Source organism: Elgaria multicarinata, chromosome 2 (genome assembly GCF_023053635.1).
Source record: "Elgaria multicarinata webbii isolate HBS135686 ecotype San Diego chromosome 2, rElgMul1.1.pri, whole genome shotgun sequence".
Lineage (NCBI taxonomy): Eukaryota > Metazoa > Chordata > Lepidosauria > Squamata > Anguidae > Elgaria > Elgaria multicarinata.
The window spans coordinates 183480840-183499686 of record NC_086172.1 but is presented as its reverse complement, the minus strand read 5'-3'; positions in this window follow the sequence as shown (position 1 = coordinate 183499686).

The window sequence follows — 18847 nt, the reverse complement described above, 5'->3', positions numbered from 1 at the left end:
ATTTCCCTAGCAGTCTAGCTGGCTAGGCGGCGAGGACTGAGATGGGGGGCACCAGAAGGAGACTGAGAGAGAAAGGGGGGTTTCCGAACAGAAAGAGAGAAATGGACTAGCCCTGGCCATGTTTGGCTCTGGCCCTACCCATCACTAGCATGACCACACACCCCTCCAACAGATTACCCCCATGGGAATGCTGCCCTTGACAGGAAAAGGCTGCCCAAACCTCTCCAGAGATGTTAAACTAATTCCTGGTGATGGGTAAAATTTAACAATTAGCTCTTAAAGAAATCATCCTTTATAACTACAGTATGTAGTGATGTGCACCAATTTCAGTGGATTTAAAAGGGGCATAGACCAATTCCTGGAGGAAAAGGCTATTAAAGGCTACTAGTCCTGATAGCTCTATGCTACCTCCATATCAGAGGCAGTAAGCACTCCAGTTGCTGGGGAACATGGGTGGGAGGGTGCTGTTGCACTCATATCTGTGAGAAATAAAGAGATATGTTACTTTTTCAATAAAGTTAATGCCAATATATATTCAATAAAGCTAATGCCAAAATGTATATTATGATTTTGTTAGAGTGTGGGCCAATGGGGCAGGGTCTTGCTACTGAGAATATATGGTTGAAAATAGCTTCAGCCTGGAAACACTGATCTTCGCTGAGGCATAATTAATGGACAGGGAAGGGCCCAAACAGGTGCAAAGCGCCGTTAGACTATTCAGTTGAAGTAAAAGAGAATAATACGGAACTTGTGGTTAGACTAGTGGTCAGAAGAAGTGACAAAACTGAAACATACATCTGTTGTTTTTGAACTTATGACTTTTGTGGTTACCTGATGGGTGGAGGGATGATCAAGAGCAATAAAGTGGGTAGGCCCAGATAAATCAAACCTATATTTGGGCATAAGTAAATAGAGATGGGTGGAATATTAAATGAAATGAAAAAGCAAGTAATCAAAGGCGGGACAAAGCTGCGTGCCGGGATAGGCTGTAACCCCACAAGTCTCTGACCAATCACGAGACGGGGAGGGACCTCTTCGGCCGGGTGTAGGGTATAAGATGTCTTGACATGTGCTTAGAGGGTGTGCCTACTTTGCTGGACACCCAGACTTGCAATTCTGTATCAATAAAGGTAACAGAGTGCTTTCACCATTGTCCTTGAATCTTTATTTCAAATCGCATTTCTAACATATCCCACTGGTGCTCTTCCCATGGGCAGTTGGTTGGCCTCTGTGTGAACAGAATGCTGAACCGGATCAACCTTTGGCCTGATCCAGCCTCAGGGCTCTTCTGATGTTCTTGTTATTTCTATTTCTCAATACCGGGAGAAGAAAGAGGGAGTATCGTGGGTCATGAGCTGGGGCGGAGAAGTGACGGTAGGGAACCATGATCCCCAGCCCCACCCCCCGGTCTGATGATGCTGAGGGTCATCCATCCTGGTTGAGACTTTGAGTTCTTAGCTCTTAAAGGCCTGGGGTTGAAACCCTGTGCATTCAACCATGCTTGTAGTGCTAAATTAGAGTTGCCACCACTTTTTCCCTCAACAGGCTCCTCATCCTTAGCTGTGGCAGGCAGTTACAGCATAGTTAAGATATAGAATTCACTGCCACAGAGTGTGATGGCAGCTAGTTTGATGGCTTTATAACCCAGTTTTGGCTGGTATGCTTCTGTTCCTCCTCCTCTTCCTCCTTCTTCAGATTCTGAGTCTGATCGAAGCCCGCAAATCCCTTTCCCCCATACTAGGAAGAACAGGCCTGATCCTGACAGGCTGCAACTCCCACCAGCTTCAAAGGGGGGGAGGAGGAGGAGGAGCCCCAGGGAACAGGGAGAGAAGAAGGCAACGCCTGCAGGGCACAAGTCCACCAGCCATCACTACCACCAGCACCACCAGCTGGGAAAACAGAGGAGCAACTGCGGACTTTCACCTGCTCCCAGTTAGCTGTGCTGCTGCAGGCCAGGGGGGTTTCTCCATTTTAACCTGGGCCCAGGGAATTCATGGGATGTGCTGAGGGAGGGGAGAAGGCATGGCACTGGGGGATTGACAGGCTGGTTGAGGGGAGGAGGGGGCAGACCCCTCCGGCCTATGCCTTCCTCTGCTTCTTCCCCCAACTGGAATGTTCCTGGCAGCCTTACCAGCTTGTCCTCTGGTCTGGTGTTTCTGCTGCTAAATGCCGGGTCATAGAATCATAGAATCATAGAATAGCAGAGTTGGAAGGGGCCTACAAGGCCATCGAGTCCAAGCCCCTGCTCAATGCAGGAATCCACCCTAAAGCATCCCTGACAGATGGTTGTCCAGCTGCCTCTTGAAGGCCTCTAGTGTGGGAGAGCCCACAACCTCCCTAGGTAGCTGATTCCACCGTCGCACTGCTCTAACAGTCAGGAAGTTTTTCCTGATGTCCAGCCGGAATCTGGCTTCCTTTAACTTGAGCTCGTTATTCCGTGTCCTGCACTCTGGGAGGATCGAGAAGAGATCCTGGCCCTCCTCTGTGTGACAACCTTTTAAGTATTTGAAGAGTGCTATCATGTCTCCCCTCAATCTTCTCTTCTCCAGGCTAAACATGCCCAGTTCTTTCAGTCTCTCTTCATAGGGCTTTGTTTCTAGACCTCTGATCATCCTGGTTGCCCTCTTCTGAACACGCTCCAGCTTGTCTGTCCAAAACAAAAGCTCTCTCACCCATGGAGTGTACAACTGAGACATGGGTGGGGGAACTGGGAGGGGTTAGTCTCTCCCAGCTTTACCTGCCTGGGTACTCAGTGCAGCAAGAACACTGACTCGAGGGGCGGGGGCGGGCAGGCGGGGAGTTGCTGAGGTCCGCAGGATTTCTCTCTCCCTCTCTTAGGCTTCCTGGCCTGCCTTGCGAATTTGTCCTTATGCCAAGCACCCAGGGCAGACACAGGAGTTTGCTGGCCCACCACACGGCCCTTCAGTCACCCTGCCTAAGCTGATGGGGGGAGGGGTTGGTGTTGAGGACCCCCAGGAAGAGAGTTCTGGGGGATCGCAACTTCCACGTCAAGGCCAGGGCGGCTCAGGACTTCATGGCCACTGGTACAACCATGGGGCTGACTCAACGTGGCCGATGCTCCCGTCGAAAGCCCTGGTCACTCTGTGGAGCGCAGTCGGGCGGTTGACGCCGTTGTGCCCGCCCAGCGCCTCAGTCTGCACCTGAGCTGAGGGCAAAGCAGCGAGCGGGAAGGTGGCAGAATGCAGGTGGAGGGCGGGCTGTGCCGGCTCAGCTGGAGCTCATTATCAAGCCTCCTCTGCGGCAGTGAGGCCGGCAGCTGGGGTGGGTGGTCTTCTTTCCCACCGGCATTGCGTCTCCTCAGTGTGGCTCAGTGGAGCTTGTCCGAGTGGGTCACGCCTGCTGCAGTCTGGGCCAGGGAGAGATCTCGGAACCCTTGGGAGCACGCTGTGCCACGTCCGCGTGCACTTCTGAAGATAAAGTCACTCAGTCGATGCAGTTCCATTAAGCAGAAGGGCCCAGAGCACCATCTGGTTCAGTTTTATTGGATGAGTTTCAGTGGCTGAAGCTGGAGGATGTGGACAAGGCGCTTGGCCAAGTCCGGTCAGCCCCCTGTGGGCTTGACCATTGCCCTTCATGACAGGTAAATTGGAGGGGATGCCTGGCTGGGTGCAGGAGGTTGTCCATCCCTTCTGGGCAGAGGGGCTGTGACCAGCCTCCCTAAAGGAGGCAGTATTAACCCGACCACTCCTGAAAAAAACTAACCTGGACCCAGAAGGCGTTAACAGTTACAGGCCGGTGGCTAACACATCCCTTTCCTGGGCAAGGTGCTTGAGCCGGTGCTTGCAGGACAAGTCCAGGCAGTATTGAAAGAAACAGATTATCCTGATCCATTGAAATCGAGGTTCAAGACTGGTTTTAGAGTGGACACTGCCTTGGTCATCCTGTGGGATGACCTCCTCTGCCAGGAGAGGGGCAGGAGGCCCTGTAGATTCTCCTGGACCTCTCAGCAGTGTTCATTACCATTTCCCATGGAATCCTTCTGGATAGGCTGTCTGGGTGGGAGCATTGGTCCCAATACCAATCCCTGCGGGGTCCCCAGGGTTTATGTGATCCCTCCATTGGGAGAATTGACCATTTATTCCTACTCTCCGCTTTCTGCTCTTTAACCAGTTGCTGGTCCATTAGTGGACCTCTCCTTTTTTTCTATGACTGCTATTTTTGTTCAGGAGTCTTTAGTGAGGGACGTTGTAAAGGCCTTTGGAAGCCCAATATCTACTAGATCCTCATGTTTATTGTCACTCTCAAAGCACTCTTAAAGTTTAGTGAGACAGGACCTATCTTTTTTTAAGCAGTGCTGACTCGTTTTCAGCCGGGCTTCTTCTCACCCTTCCTTGGATTAATAGGTTTGATGTCTTCTTCCAGATGGTTTTATAACCTTGGCAATAGAGCCCACAGGGATCCTCTATCATGTGTGTAGCCACCATACTTGATGCTGTGTCCAATCCTATGACGTTACGGAGTGACTAGGAGAACTGGGACCTTACGTTTGTTGGAAAGTTTGTTGTGACTAACAGCAGAGTTGCTTTATATACAGAGAAAGCATGGCAACACAGCATGTGGTATTCCAGACAAACACAGGCTAGAGCCAGTTTAAAGGGAAGTTTAAAACAACTCACGTTATTACACCCATCGTCCAAGAAGCACATGATCCGTGTACTTGTTGCAAAAGCGAGGAGGACGAAGGAGGGAACCGGAAAAGGAAGCTAGAGGATGACAAGGGAATGAGTAAGACAAGCTGCTGCTGTGGGCCATCATGCAACATGTTCTCTGGCACCCCCTGGTATCTGGAAGCAAGCAGAGTTGTTCCTATTATCTAACACAGTGGTTCCCAATTGGGGGTCCATGGACTCCAGGGGGTCCGCGTAACCCACCCAGGAGGTCCGTGGCACCATTCACATATTCACCATTCATTTCTGGAGTCCACTGATGACGAATTCCTACCAGAAGTAAAATGTAACATCACTGAGCACCTGCGTGATTTAGCGACTAGCTTCAGAGATTACTTCCCTGCACCTAATCCTGAAAACTCATGGATAAGGAATCCTTTTGAATGTGGTGATGTACAAGTAACGACTCTATCTGCGGAAGAGTGAGATGCACGTGTTGACGTGATTCGTGATGGTTCATTGAACTCATTTGTCAAAGAATATAGACTGGACCAATTCTGGGTGACGGTTTTTCCTGATTAAAAGAAGTTAGGTGAAAAAGCTTTGAAACATCTAGTTCCCTTTTGTTCCACATATCTTTGTGAACAAGGATTTTCGACATTTTATTATACGAAGAACAAGCATAGAAATTGGCTCGATGTTGATCCAGATTTGAGATTATAAGTAGGAAATATTGAACCAGATGTGGAAGGGATTGTTCAGGACAAAAAGAGGCATGATTTCTCCCATCACATTTAGGTTTAGTAGCTGCTAGACATGTCATAATTTGTTCAATTGTAAACTAGATGTTAGTAAAATTAAATTAACGTAAGAAAGCTTCGGCTATTGGGCGGTATAAAAATGTAATAAATAAATAAATAAATAAAATAAATAAAATAAAAATTTGTCTTTATATTCCTAACTAAATCATTGTCATTTTTGCATGGTAATATCACAAATACCACAAATTTTATGGTCTGTTTTTTAGTATACCTAAAATCCTTTGCTTTTTAGGGGCCACCCCTTATTTTCTCCAAAAAATTGCTTCACACAGGTAACTACCATAGAGATAACAAATTTTTCAAAAGTAGGGGGTCCATGCCTTGGCATCTGAAAAACAAGGGGTCCAGCTAATTGGGAACCACTGGTCTAACACTATTGAGGGAGAAGGCATTTTATTGCTCTTCAGCAGAATGCACTTCTCTGAATGGGGCCTGTGCAGGAGCGCCCTCGCAGGGCGAGGAGGACGGCATTGTGCCTGCAACCCCGGGCATCCGTGAGGACTGACTGCCGGTCTTCGAGAGGCAGCTAATCTTTATTCAGAGACATCCACTATAAAGCATTTACGAGCCTCTTAAAAGATGCTAAAATTGTCTCAAGACATGGTAAACCTCTGCTGTTTAATAACCGGCATTTTAATAAGTATGCACTTTGAGAACGAAAAGATGAAAACGGAGGCCTCTCGAGCAGAGCAATCAGTCACCTGCTGCAAATTGGTTTACAAGACATTTCAATATATCTCCAGTTTATTACACAGTTAGTGACCTGGACAAAGTTTGCGAGCCCCTCTCTCCCGGCAGTGACAGCGCCTCGGCCCTCTCTCCGGCTGGGCTGGGATCGGGGCCCTGCTGCGCAGGCCGGGCAGGAGCCCAGCATCGGGAGCAGCACCTTGAGCTGCTGCACTTGCTGGCGTCAAGAGCGGTCTTGCTCTCATGTACCATGGAACGTCTGGGAGGCCGCCGTGGTTGCGGCTGCCCAGGCGGAGGGAATCCGGTGCCACGGTTCAAAAGCAGCTACTCGGCTCTGGCAGCTTTTGTTCTTCAAGAGGCAGCAGCGGTCCTTGTGGTTGGAGGGCAGGAGAAGACAGAAGCAGCAGCGGGGAAACACCGCCGGCGGACAAGGCAAAGAAGACGAGCTCAGGATTCCCTGTGAAATTCCGTGAACGATGAAAGAAAGCCTCCTCTCAAAACATCTCGACTTGAAGTGGGCAGGCGAACCTTTCAGTTCATATTTTAGTTTTACCTGGGGGGTGGGGGGTGGGGGGAGGAGGATCTCTGGCCTGCGGGACCTGATCTGCATGAGGTCCAATCTGGCCTAGAAGGCCACGCCTGCTTGCCATGGCTCCGCCCACTCCCCCCCCCCCCGACTGCTGATCCTTGAGTGGTGCCCTGGTTTCTTTCGGTTCCCTCCCTCCATTCTAGAAGGGCTGAAATGCCTCCCCTAAGGCCTGGCTCACTAGCGGGAATGGCTTTCAGCTGAAATAGGTGGGAATATTTGTGCTTTTGGCCCTGCCCACCACAGGAATCTCCCCACCACCACCACCACCACCACGAGGGCTGCCTTGAAACGAAATTTGGCTCCCAGGCTGAAAGAGGCCCTGCACCCGCTCCCCTCCACCCCCTGCAATATGCGAAAGCCGCAGAACTTCTCCACATTTTGCAGTGGAATTCTCCAATTAAAAAATGCATACAAAAATGATATATTAGGGGAATATAATGTAAGGGGAAAGTACATGCAAAAATTCATATGTTTAATGAAAATAAAATTCAAAAATCATTCTTATTTTATGTGATATTAAATAGCTTACAAAACATGCGTAATTATGCAAAATTGCCTGTAATAGGGAAATTGCACATCAAATGAGTATGGATTTTCATACAAAGGTGTTTTTTTTAAGCCTCAATGTTTGGGGTGAACCTAATCCAAGAATGGGAAAATGAGAAACTGAGGGTAACAGAAACTGACAGATTTTTCATTTTATTTTTTAGCATGACAGTTATATCCTGCTGTGTTTTCCTTTTCCTTCAAGGAGCCCAAGATGGTGTACTTGATCCTCCTCCTCCACTCCATTGTATCCTCAGAAGAACAACCCGGTGAGGTTGGTGCAGCTGAGAGTTGGTGACTGTCCCAAGTCCGCCCAGTGAACTCCGTGGCTTTTGCTCCGATGCAGCAATGCTCTCCGCGCGTCCGCATGATAACGTGGGCTTAGTCTTCCCCAGCTGAGCTCCCATTACAGGCGCTTTCCAGAACGTAAGAAGAGCCCTGCTGGATCTGACGAAAGGCCCCTCTCGTCCAGCACTGACTTTCCAGAGCGACCAACCAGCTGCCCCAGATACTGGAGGCAGGATCAGTAGCCCTTGAGAGCCTCCTCCTCCTCCTCCTCCAGGAATGTATCCAGCCCCCCTTTAAATCCATCCAGAGTGGGAGCTATCATGTCATATGTCCTTGTGGAAGTGAATTCCAGCACTTCTTTTATCTGCCTGAATCTCCCGCCATTCAACTTCATGGGATACATTTTGAAAGAGGGAGAAACGTGCCTGCCCATCCACGCCCTTCACACCATACATAATTTCATACCTCTCAACTATCATGCCCCCCCCTTTGCTTGTCTTTTTTCTGAGATGAAACACTCACTGCAGATGTTGTAAGGCTTTAAGTGGGGGCTTAAAGCTGAAACCTTCGGGGTGCAGGAGGGCGTAAGCACTGAGGCACTCAGCGGGAGGGACCCTCCAAGCGGTGGACCTTCTCTCCCGACTGAGTTGGCTCATTCACACCGCGCCAGTGAGGGGTAGAAGCCATGGTGGCTCCCTCCCTCCCCACCCTCCCACCCCTGCCTGGGCTACCCAGATTTCTCCCATTGCTTTCACTGGAGCAGTTTGCTGTGTTGTCTGAACATGGATGACACGTGGCTAGTTTGGGGGCATTGGCAGCAACCCTCAAATAACCCAACAGCCCATGGCTTATATATGAGAGCTGCTACTCCCTCAGACGAGTCCGGCTGCCCAGGTTCGATCCTCCCAGAGTGCAGGACACGGAATAATGGGCTCAGGTTACAGGAAGCCTGATTCCAGCTGGACATTAGGAAAAACTTCCTGAGTGTTAGAGCAGTATGACAGTGGAACCCATGAGCTAGGGAGATGGTGGGCTCTCCCACACTAGAGGCCTTCAAGAGGCAGCTGGACAATCATCTGTCAGGGATGCTTTAGGGTGGATTCCTGCATTAAGCAGGGGTTTGGACTCGATGGTCTCATAGGCCCCTTCCAATTCTACCGTTCTATGATTCTGTGGTTTGGACAATATGGCAAGCTGCACCAGAAAGGGTAATTAGGGAAATCAGGCTGACACGTGTCCGGCACGGGCAATGAATCATAGGATCATAGAATAGCAGAGTTGGAAGGGACCTACAAGGCCATCGAGTCCAACCCCCTGCTCAATGCAGGAATCCACCCTAAAGCATCCCTGACAGATGGTTGTTAACCATGCCTCAATCATGTGAACTGGGTCACAAAGGGCTTGCCAGGTACTGCACCCAGAAATCTTCACACCCAAAGCAAGAATGATGCATCAACACCAAAATGTTGGCCTCTAAGCATTAAAAAAGTGTTCAATGGCTCATTGAGGTCTTCCAAATACTGCTTACCTCTCTAGCAGTTGTTTCTTTGCAAGAGCTGAGGTGTCAGGATGGCACCTGAGGTGTCAGGAGCAGAGCTCCTTGTATGAACTTGGCACCTGAGCAGGGAAGGTTAGAGTGACAAGGCCTTATCCCAATTAGCATCAGGACACATTTTGGGTAAATATGGCTTCAGGCTATGCCTTTAACCTAAGGTAAATTAAGCTGCCGCCTCGTATCCACTTGCCATTGAATTCAATGGGGCTTATTTCTGAGCAGAGAGGCACAGGATTGCACCGTTCATCGCTTTCCCTCTGCAATGGGCATCATTAAGCAAGCTGTCTAATAATAAAAAATAATTATAACGTGAATGAGGCGCTGGTTAATGGGACTGAAACTAGACCCTTAACTACATCGTGGTGAACAATGTTGCTGAGCGAATGCTTCATAATTAGTAGCTTTTACAGGAGATTATTGCATGCTTAGTTTTGTCAAAGTTTAATAACAGCTTTAATTTAATTACCTCCTACTTTACCATGGCTGGCTTAGGTGTAAAAGATCCGGCTATCCCTCCCGCTCATGGCAGCACTGCTGCGGCTGCTGCTGCTGCTCACACCTGCTGCAGAGAGCAAAGGCCGTTGGCAATAAAGGCCCACAGGCGCCTCAGGGGATGGGCTGGCCGTTGAGTGGCAAAGGCAGAACCACACCCAGAGGCGGGACTTTCAAACACCGAAGCGGCACAGAAGTAAAAAACAAAAGGGGGCTCGTTATTCATGGCTGTGCAATGGCAGCGGATGGGAGGGGGAGGTTTGCCAACTGACCAGAGAAAGGCCTGTCCTGGTGTGCTTCTGTAGCCTGGAAGAGGAAGGTTCGCTTTGCAGAAATCAGGGTTTTCATCTCACCACGTTCTGCCTCGACACCTGCTAGTGGCCATCGATCGTGGTGTCCTTAAAGCGAGGGGGGGACAACCCCTGTCAGGCTGTGGGTGTGGGGGGGGGGTCACCACAGAAGAGAAGCCGGGGAACCACCCAATGATCAGCCACGGAAGGAGGGAAAGGGGGCAGGGCAGGGCAGGGGCGTGGCCAGCTGGGCCCCCGATTGAGACCCCAGGAGGGTTGAATTAGGCCCCTGGGCCTCAGGTTCCCCATCCCCTAAGTTCCATAGGTGAGGGCTAGGGTGAGGGCCGGAGAGAAGCCTTGTCCGGAACCATCCTCAGCTCACCTTCCCGGAAGTTTGACTTCCTTCAAAACTGGCTTCGGGGAGCCCCTGATCGAAAGCAGAAGCGGAGCCTCGTTTCACCGGACAGGAGGCCGTGAGCCAGCCAGAGCCTCCTGCCTTCTGCCGGGCAGGAAGGCATACAGGCTCCTGTGAGCTCTTGTCAAATCATTTGGGGCAGAGAAATTGAGGCTGTACTTGAAGTTGGAGTGCATGGGGGGAAGCCATCCCTGCATTTGAATCTCGGCAGAGGTGGCTCCGTGCAGTGCGCTCAGCAGCGGAAAAGCGGAGTGGCCCAGAAGTGGCCCGGAATCCTTCCGCTGGCCTCCCTGCTCCCCGGCGTCCCCATGAGGAGGGAAAGGGGGGCATCCAGAGTACTGAGGGCGGAAGGGCGTCCGTCGGTTGGGGAGATTCATGCTGCCCCTCCGCTTACCTTCTGGGGCTGGCCGTTCAGAAGAAGAGGAGCGCCGCACCTTTCTGCCTAAATCCGCAGCTTTATGGCTGTTTTTTGAAGAACAGAAACTATCCTTGAAGTCTATCCCAGCCAATCAGAGGTAGGATGAGCAGCCCCATGACATCACACAGCCCCTCGGATTTGGCTAAGTGGTGATGCAATGAGGTCAATTCTGGCAAAGGAACACTTTTGCCCTTTGAACGGGTTGGACAGGGCCTCCTCCTCCTCCTCCTCCTCCCTTTGAATGGGTTGAAGACCTTCCCCCTGCTCGAATGAAACCCACCACCACCAGCAGCAGTTCCAGTGGTGCCCTGTCTGGACTGAGCTCCTGGGTGTGTGCCCTCCTCTAGTCAGATTCCTGGACCCAGATTCCTGCCCAGCCTGTGCCTGTTCTGCGTGCCGTGGGAATCCCCCAGGCAGACACCACCCCCACCCCCATGCTCCTTGTGGCTGCTTCCCCTTGCAGCCACTTAGTGGGGGCTGGAAGGAGGGTGGAGTCTACGCCCCCCTCCCCATCTCTCTGCCCATCAGCCATTGCCTGCCTCCCCCTTGGCTAATGAGACCACGGCTTGGGCAAAAGGCCGGCACGCAGGTACAGCAGGAAGGGCCTCTCCCCATCTCCCTCCGCTCTGGAAGCCAGCAGCTGTGATTGCTAGCCAGGGTGGGCTCCCCTTTCCCCTGTCTGCCTCTGGATTCAGCTGGACCTCAGTCTCCCGGGGTCCTCGCTTCGTGTTGGTACAGGAAGGGAGACTGATTCGGCTGCATCTCCTTTCGGAAAAAGGCGTCCTCAAGGCTGAGGGTTTGCCGGCGAGGCCCTGACGCTGCATGCCGCCCGCCTCTCTGTAAGTCCAGGAAAGAGGAACATGCCAGGATCCAGCACAATCACTGCGAAGCGGAGCTGCCCGCCCGAGGGCTGTTTTCCTTTTGAAACTTGACTCGGAGGTGCCGACAATTTCTCCTGGAGCATTCTATCCGCCACGGCATTTGTATTTCATTCATTGTCTCCCGTTCTGTCATGTTCCTTCTAAAAAAGCAGCAGGTAATTGCCCAGTAAGTTGCGTTTAGGAAATTAGCAAAATGCCGGTGTGTCAGAATAAAAGACGTGCCGGCGAGGTGCAATGTTTAAGCCTCCATTTCTCAGGCTTAATGCAAGCTGGCTTCTTGCGGGCCCCTTTTCCCCTGCAGAGCCCCGGTGGGGGTGGGGGTGGGGGTGGGGAGCAGCATTTCCATCCTTTGTAGAGCCTGTGATTTCGTCTAAACGGACCCTTGGAGCTTATTGTGTGCAACGGCTGCACTGAGCTGGATATGCAATGTTATAAATGTCAAAGGAGACTGAAATAGCAATTGGGGGAAGCGGGGAGAAAGGGGGGTGCAACCTCTCTCCAGCCTTTTGCATTTGGTGCCCCATGGAGGAACAGGGCGGGGGGGGGTGAATGGGATGGGAAGGTCCCAGACCCAAAGGGCCCACAGCTTTAAAGGCAGAGCTAGCAGGGGGTAACTTTTTTTGGGGGGGGGGTAAATCTAGTGTAGAGGGAGGGACCCAACCCCACATTGATATCCATGCATGGGGGATTGGGGACATTAGGCTTCCCCCCACTCTGGCCCCAATCCAGGTTGGGGAGGGAACACCTGCAAATATACATTGCCAAATAGTGATCCCTTTCCAGTTAAAGACTGCTAGCCCCCACATGAACCTCCTAAGCAGGGTCAGGGCCCTGAACTTACTCAAGACCAAAAAGAGAAAAAGAAGATGTAGCTGCTCATGATGGTGCTAAAGTTTGGGCGGGGTGGGGGGGTCTTAGATAGGGTGACCAGATGCACCGGGAAACCCCGGAGACCTCTGGAAAAATGGAGGTCTCCGGGCCAGCCGGGACTGGTCCCCAATTCACTGGGGGAAAGGGCTGGAAGACACATTCACGGACTTCCGGGAATGGGTGCTCCAGCCCTCCCCCAGCACCGATCTAGCACAGCAGGAGGCTAGATTGGCGTTGGGGGCAGGGACTGGAAGACGCGTTCCCAGACTTCCAGGAATGCGTCTCCCAGCCCCTGCCTCCCCCGCAGGGTCGATCTAGCCCTTCTGCTGCGCTGACATGATCACGTCAGTGCAGCAGTTCACTCCCTGCCCCAGCCGGCTGGGCCAGGCCCAGTCGCCCGGGTCAGGGAGCAAACATGAAGCGCCATCCCTTGGGTCTCGTCGCTTGCAACGAGAGCCAAGGGGTGGGGTCAGTTCGCTCCCTGGCCCAATGGCAGCAGACCAGACCACCCAGGCAGCAGACACTGGCAGCGGAGGTACCGGGACAGCGGTGGCGGAGGACCAGACTCCCTGGCCTGGCAGGGAAAGAGGACAGCAGTGGCGGCAGAGGTACCAGGAGGACAGCAGCAGCGAGGACAGCTAATGATGGTGATGATGATAATGGTGCTGATAATGGATGCTGACTGAGGCCACGCCCCCTTGGGGGATGGACACATTGGGGTGACCAAGCCTCCTGAGGGCAGACATATTGTCCTCCTTTTTGATTTCCAAAATATGGTCACCCTACCTAAGAGCAGAGGGGTGACAGGTGGGACAGAGGTAAAGCGCTGCCTCCTTCATTAGTCCTTCATGTGAAATCACTGCTCCACGCCCAGAGCAGCTTTTCCTGTTAAAATGGGGGGAGGGATAACGTATTTAAATTTAAATTAAGCCCTGAGATACCATTGGGACTGAATTATTTTATGTATTTAAAAATTTGTATAGTTCCCTTCATCCAATAGTTTTCAGGGCAGTGAACAGCAAATATAAATAATAATTTATATAACAAAACACTGAAATAAAACCGGAACTTTACCCATAAAATGAAGCAACACCTAAAAACATGCAGCTGCCAAAGGCATTTCTCACATTAAAAAGCCTGGGGCATTAAACATGCCCAGCACCAAATGCCACGTACCAGACCCGAGGAAGGACATCCCATAACAGGGGCAGCAACACGCAAAATGGCCTACCTAAAAAGTATTTGTCTGTGGGGGGCACAAATGGAGGCCATATTTTAGCCTGGGGTGGGAAGTGGGTACATTTTGGAAAATAAATGGCTAGTAAAGGAAGGCTTATCCCTCCCCTACCCATACGTGGTGGTCCCAATCCAGGCTGGGGCCCATGTGCCTACATGTAAGTAAAAAAGGAAGTGCATGTAAGCTGCAGCCAATGAATTTAATTAGGGCTGTGCAGCCCCACCCTGATCAACCTCGGAGGCCAGTTCGGAGCCCCCAGTTCGGGGGTGCTTCGGAGGTTGCCCGATCCACCTTGGTGCCGACGCTGTGGCAAAATTTGGGCCCTCTGAGGTGACTTGGACTTCTCTGGTGGCAGCTGTGCAGCTGGGCTGTGCAGCCAGCACCCAGAAAAGTCTCCCCTTCCCCACTTACCTGGCGCCTCTGCCGTCTGCCGCCACCGGACGCAAGGATGGCGGCAGAGGCAGGTAAGCCCCCTCCCCCTTCCCCCCTTACCTGCCTCCACCATCTGCCGCCGCCCTTGCGTCCAGTGGCTTCCACTGCCAGGGGATGTATGACGGGCCCGCGCTCTCTCTCACACAGGGCAAATACACCCCTGCCCTCTGCCCTCACTGCAGGAACGACATTTGGGCTACGTGCACGTGAGTCTGGGAGCTCCATCACACCAGCGTTTTATCGCTCAGTCGTCCCACCTTGTTTACTGTTTCCCCCCGCGACCCGCACACGCCGTCGTCCCTGTGCTGCAGTCATCTCGCCTCTTCCCCTCCATTTCCCATGGGGTTAGTGCGGCATTTTTCTCTCCATGCGGGACAGAACCGCCCTTCCGTCCCCGTGCATTGCCGTCCTTGCGCTGCCGCAGAACCTCCCGTCTTGGGCCTGTCTGCGTTGAAGGGCGGCGTTGCTGACGAAAGAGGAGGGCGTGCTGAGTTGCTCAAAGGACAGACTCCCGCTGCTTCACCCAACTTTCATTGGTCTCTCATTGCTATTTCTCCCCCTCGAAAGGCAGAAACGGCACCTAACGGATCAAACGCTAAATCATTAAAACAGTAGACAACAAAACCTGAGGTGTGGGGGGGGAGGGGTCCACGTCCATCGCAATGTACTGTTTTGTGTTCTGTCTTGTTCCCTGCCTCGATCCAGATAGAAAGGCAGGTTATTATTATTATTATTATTATTATTATTATTATTATTATTATTGTCCATCAACCACAAGAACCGATGAACTGTAGGGGGAAGGAGAAGGGGCGGGGTGGGGCGAGCGCAGTGGCGATACCAGGAAGTGTGAGCCGACGCTGCTGAAAAGGTAAACAAGGCAAAACAGTGCAAGAACGCACACATTTGAAAGTGACCAGCACTTGACGCGCTAATGAAACGGAGGTGGAAATTGCAGATGCATCCCAGGGGGAAAAAAAGGAGACGTGGTGGAGCTCAAACTGTGCCCCAACGGACTCTTCTTGACGCAGTCTTACCTACCGTCACCTCAAGGTAGCTGTCTCACACGGTTTGATCAATGCACACATAGATATTCACTTATGAGTATTTAATGTATCGATTGATTAAAATCCTTTTCTCCTCTTATATCCACGCCTTAGCTCTAGTTGCGTTAGACTGCCGATTCGTTGAAACATGGGATTGCTTCCTTGTACTCATCTTATCAGGTCACCTTAAGCCCCGTGAAGCCTTAAAATCCTTTAAATGGGGAGAATTCATACTTGAGGACCTGGCGCTGCTGCTGCCAGGCGAGCGAGTGAGCAGGTCTCGCTGTCAGGGCCTCCTCCTGCAGATGAATATCTTCAAAGCGCGGACGTGGCTTGCTTGGCAAGTCGTATTTGTACACATCAAGGCGAGGAGGGCGCTTGTAGTGCTGTCTTCAGAAGTGACTACGGTGCATACATGAATTATGGAAATCGCCTGTCCCGCACATGCTCCCCTCCCGCCCCCCAGGCCATATTTCCGAGTGTGTAATCTAGATTGCAGCAGCAGCAACCTATTAATGCCCTATAGATGTCTCCGTCTTCTTCCTCCTTTTTGGATTCATCCCCCTTTTGTGATAATCTCTGCAAAATATTCCATTAGAGCAGACTTGCACGACTAAATTGCCTCCTGCTCCTTTCTCTATTCCCTGCGCTGCCAATAGCCCACATGCCTCCATTTCTTATGAATAGTTTAACATGCTTCCAGGATGTCAGCCAGGCTCTATCTAAGCATTGCCTTCCAACGTTGCTCCTCCATTAGGAGCGGCACAGGCACCAACACCCGGCTAGAGGCTCAAGGCTCAATAACTCAAGTGGTCAAGCCCCTCCCCCGCCTCACACGCACCAGGGTATAACGGTACTTTGCTTCCATCTACCTTCACAGTCCACTTTCTCCTCCCTCTGTTCTCTCCACATCATGAAGGCTGTTTGCTATTTTGGCAAGACCCTGTTTTCTTTATTTCTTCCTTCACACACAAGTGGTGGTGATAACTGACCTGTACAAGGAGGCTGAGACAAATGCACGGAGTCCTCTATAGCTTGGTTGGCCCAGTGTGCTTTGCGGATAACCAAAAGGCAGACGGCTACAGGGAGGTGGGACCGCGGTGCCCTCAAAGAATCATAGAATCATAGAATAGCAGAGTCGGAAGGGGCCTACAAGGCCATCGAGTCCAACCCCCTGCTCAATGCAGGAATCCACCCTAAAGCATCCCTGACAGATGGTCCATGATATGAGTTGGTGGACGGCGAATCCAGGTCCAGTGTATGCATAATGGAATTTGTGGGCTCTTGAGAACCATGGTGCCAGTCCCTAGGGATGCATGAGAAGTTTGTTCAGTTCATTTTTTTATCAGAATTTATTCAGTTCACACTTTCCAGGCCAAACATGGAATCAGAATGAATTTGCAGTCAAAGAGCTCCATCACACCAGCAATTTATCGCACACTCGCCATGCCTGGTATGCAGTTTTGCAGCCTGCTACCCATATGACATCATCCGCATCCTGCACTCATTTTGCCTCTTACCCTTCATGTTTGGTATCATTTTGGAGCGGGGAAAGTCTGGCTTATTTTCCCTCCCTGTGAAATAAATGCACTCCTTCCCTCCTGAGTATCACTGTGGTTGCATTCTATCCCACCATCTATTGAGTGGAGAACTGCCCCAGAACTGTTGTTTTGTCAGGGATGCTTTAGGGTGGATTCCTGCATTGAGCAGGGGGTTGGACTCGATGGCCTTAGAGGCCCCTTCCAACGCTACTATTCTATGATTCTACCTTGCCTAGCAAGGCTCAGAGGTGGGCAATGTTTTGGGAGGTCTAGGGGGGCACTGCCCCAGGCAGCACTGTGCAGGGTGCCCCATTCTCTGTGGGGCGCTGGGGAAATAACGGCCCGAGCACTAAAATGGTGGGAAGGATGCAGCCTCCAGAGCAAGTGAAGTCTGCCCTTCTCAGTGCTCCAAAAGATGCTGTGTTTTTAAAATGCTGCGCTTGACTTCAGTGGTGCAGCGGGGGCTGCCCTGATGGGTGTGTGTGTGTGTGTGTGTGTGTGTGTGTGTGTGTGTGTGTGCGTGCCTATGGCCAGGGGCCACGTCTTGCCCACCCCGGCTAGGAAGGCTGCACTGTGCCTCGTGCATCTTTCTGGAAGCCTATTTTCTCCTCCCCCCCGCCCTCCGAGTCTTTTGGAAGCTTTTATATAAACTTCTCTTCCTCCCCTCAAGTGCCTTCAGCCTTGTCATGATATTATTATTATTATTATTATTATTATTATTATTATTATTATTATTATTATTATTTCTTCATGCTGTTTTTTCCTCTCTATTTTATAACCAGTATGTAATGACGTAGTTATATTTTCCTTAAAGAAAAACATGAGGAGGTACTCTGGGGTGGGGGTGGGGGTAGGGGTGGGGATTGCCCTCAAAGCCAGGAGTCTTAGGGTGGGGGCTTCTCTCCCCTCTGCCCCCTCTGCCCCCTCAGAAGGTTGTTTACGATTTGCTTTCCAAATCTGCTTCCTCTCCAGGGTTCTCAGGGAGGCCATGAAGGTTGGTATTAGGCCGGAATGGGGGCCAGTGGCAGGGGGTGGGGGGGGGAACCTCGCGGGGCAGCAGGGGCGGGGGTCTTTCTCCCCGCCACTGCAAAGCCAGCACTGGGAGATGCAGCGTCTGCAAAACGCCTGGCTGGCCACTGAATCCCCCACAGCTGCTGCCAGGGAAGGGCCAATCTGTCCTTTTTGGTTTCTCTCAGTTTCTCATTTTTCTCATTCTGGTTGGTTCCAAAAGTGAGATCTATTTTTAAAATCTTTGCATGAAAATTCAAACACCTTTCTGTGCAAATTTCTCCCAATATGTGCCTTTCTGCATGCTCTTTTGCCTAAAAAAACAAAAACCTTTTGTAAGACTTTTCATAATATATTGCATTCTTGAAAGTTATTTTCATGAACGTTTATGTGCACGTCCCCCTAATATGTACGTTTCTGCGCCCTCGTTCTTTTGTTTGGTTGGCGAACTGCTTGCAAGGAAGACTGCGGCGCCTTGGGAGGAGGAAGGTTGGCTCTTGGAGAAGCCTCAGCAGCAGCTGACGTAAAAGTTCCCTGCAAATGGCGAAGGCAGCAGAACACGACCAGCGTTCGTCCCCCGGTTTGGTTCATGGCACTCAGCGGAACAGTCCTGGATCTCTGTCTAAGAATCACTTCTCTGGGCTACGTAAAAACTGCAACACACACAAACACACACACACACACACACACACACACACACACATCTTGACCTGTTTTCGGGGTGGGGTGGAATGGAGGATTCATTGGTGCCGTTTGGATTCTTTTTAAATAATAATAATAATAATAATAATAATAATAATAATAATAATAATAATCATAATCATAATCATAATAATAATAATTTTATTTCTTACCATAGAATCATAGAATAGCAGAGTTGGAAGGGGCCTACAAGGCCATCAAGTCCAACCCCCTGCTCAATGCAGGAATCCACCCTAAAGCATCCCTGACAGAGGGTTGTCCAGCTGCCTCTTGAAGGCCTCTAGTGTGGGAGAGCCCACGACCTCCCTAGGTAACTGGTCCCATTGTCGTACTGCTCTAACAGTCAGGACGTTTTTCCTGATGTCCAGCTGGAATCTGGCTTCCTTTAACTTGAGCCCGTTGTT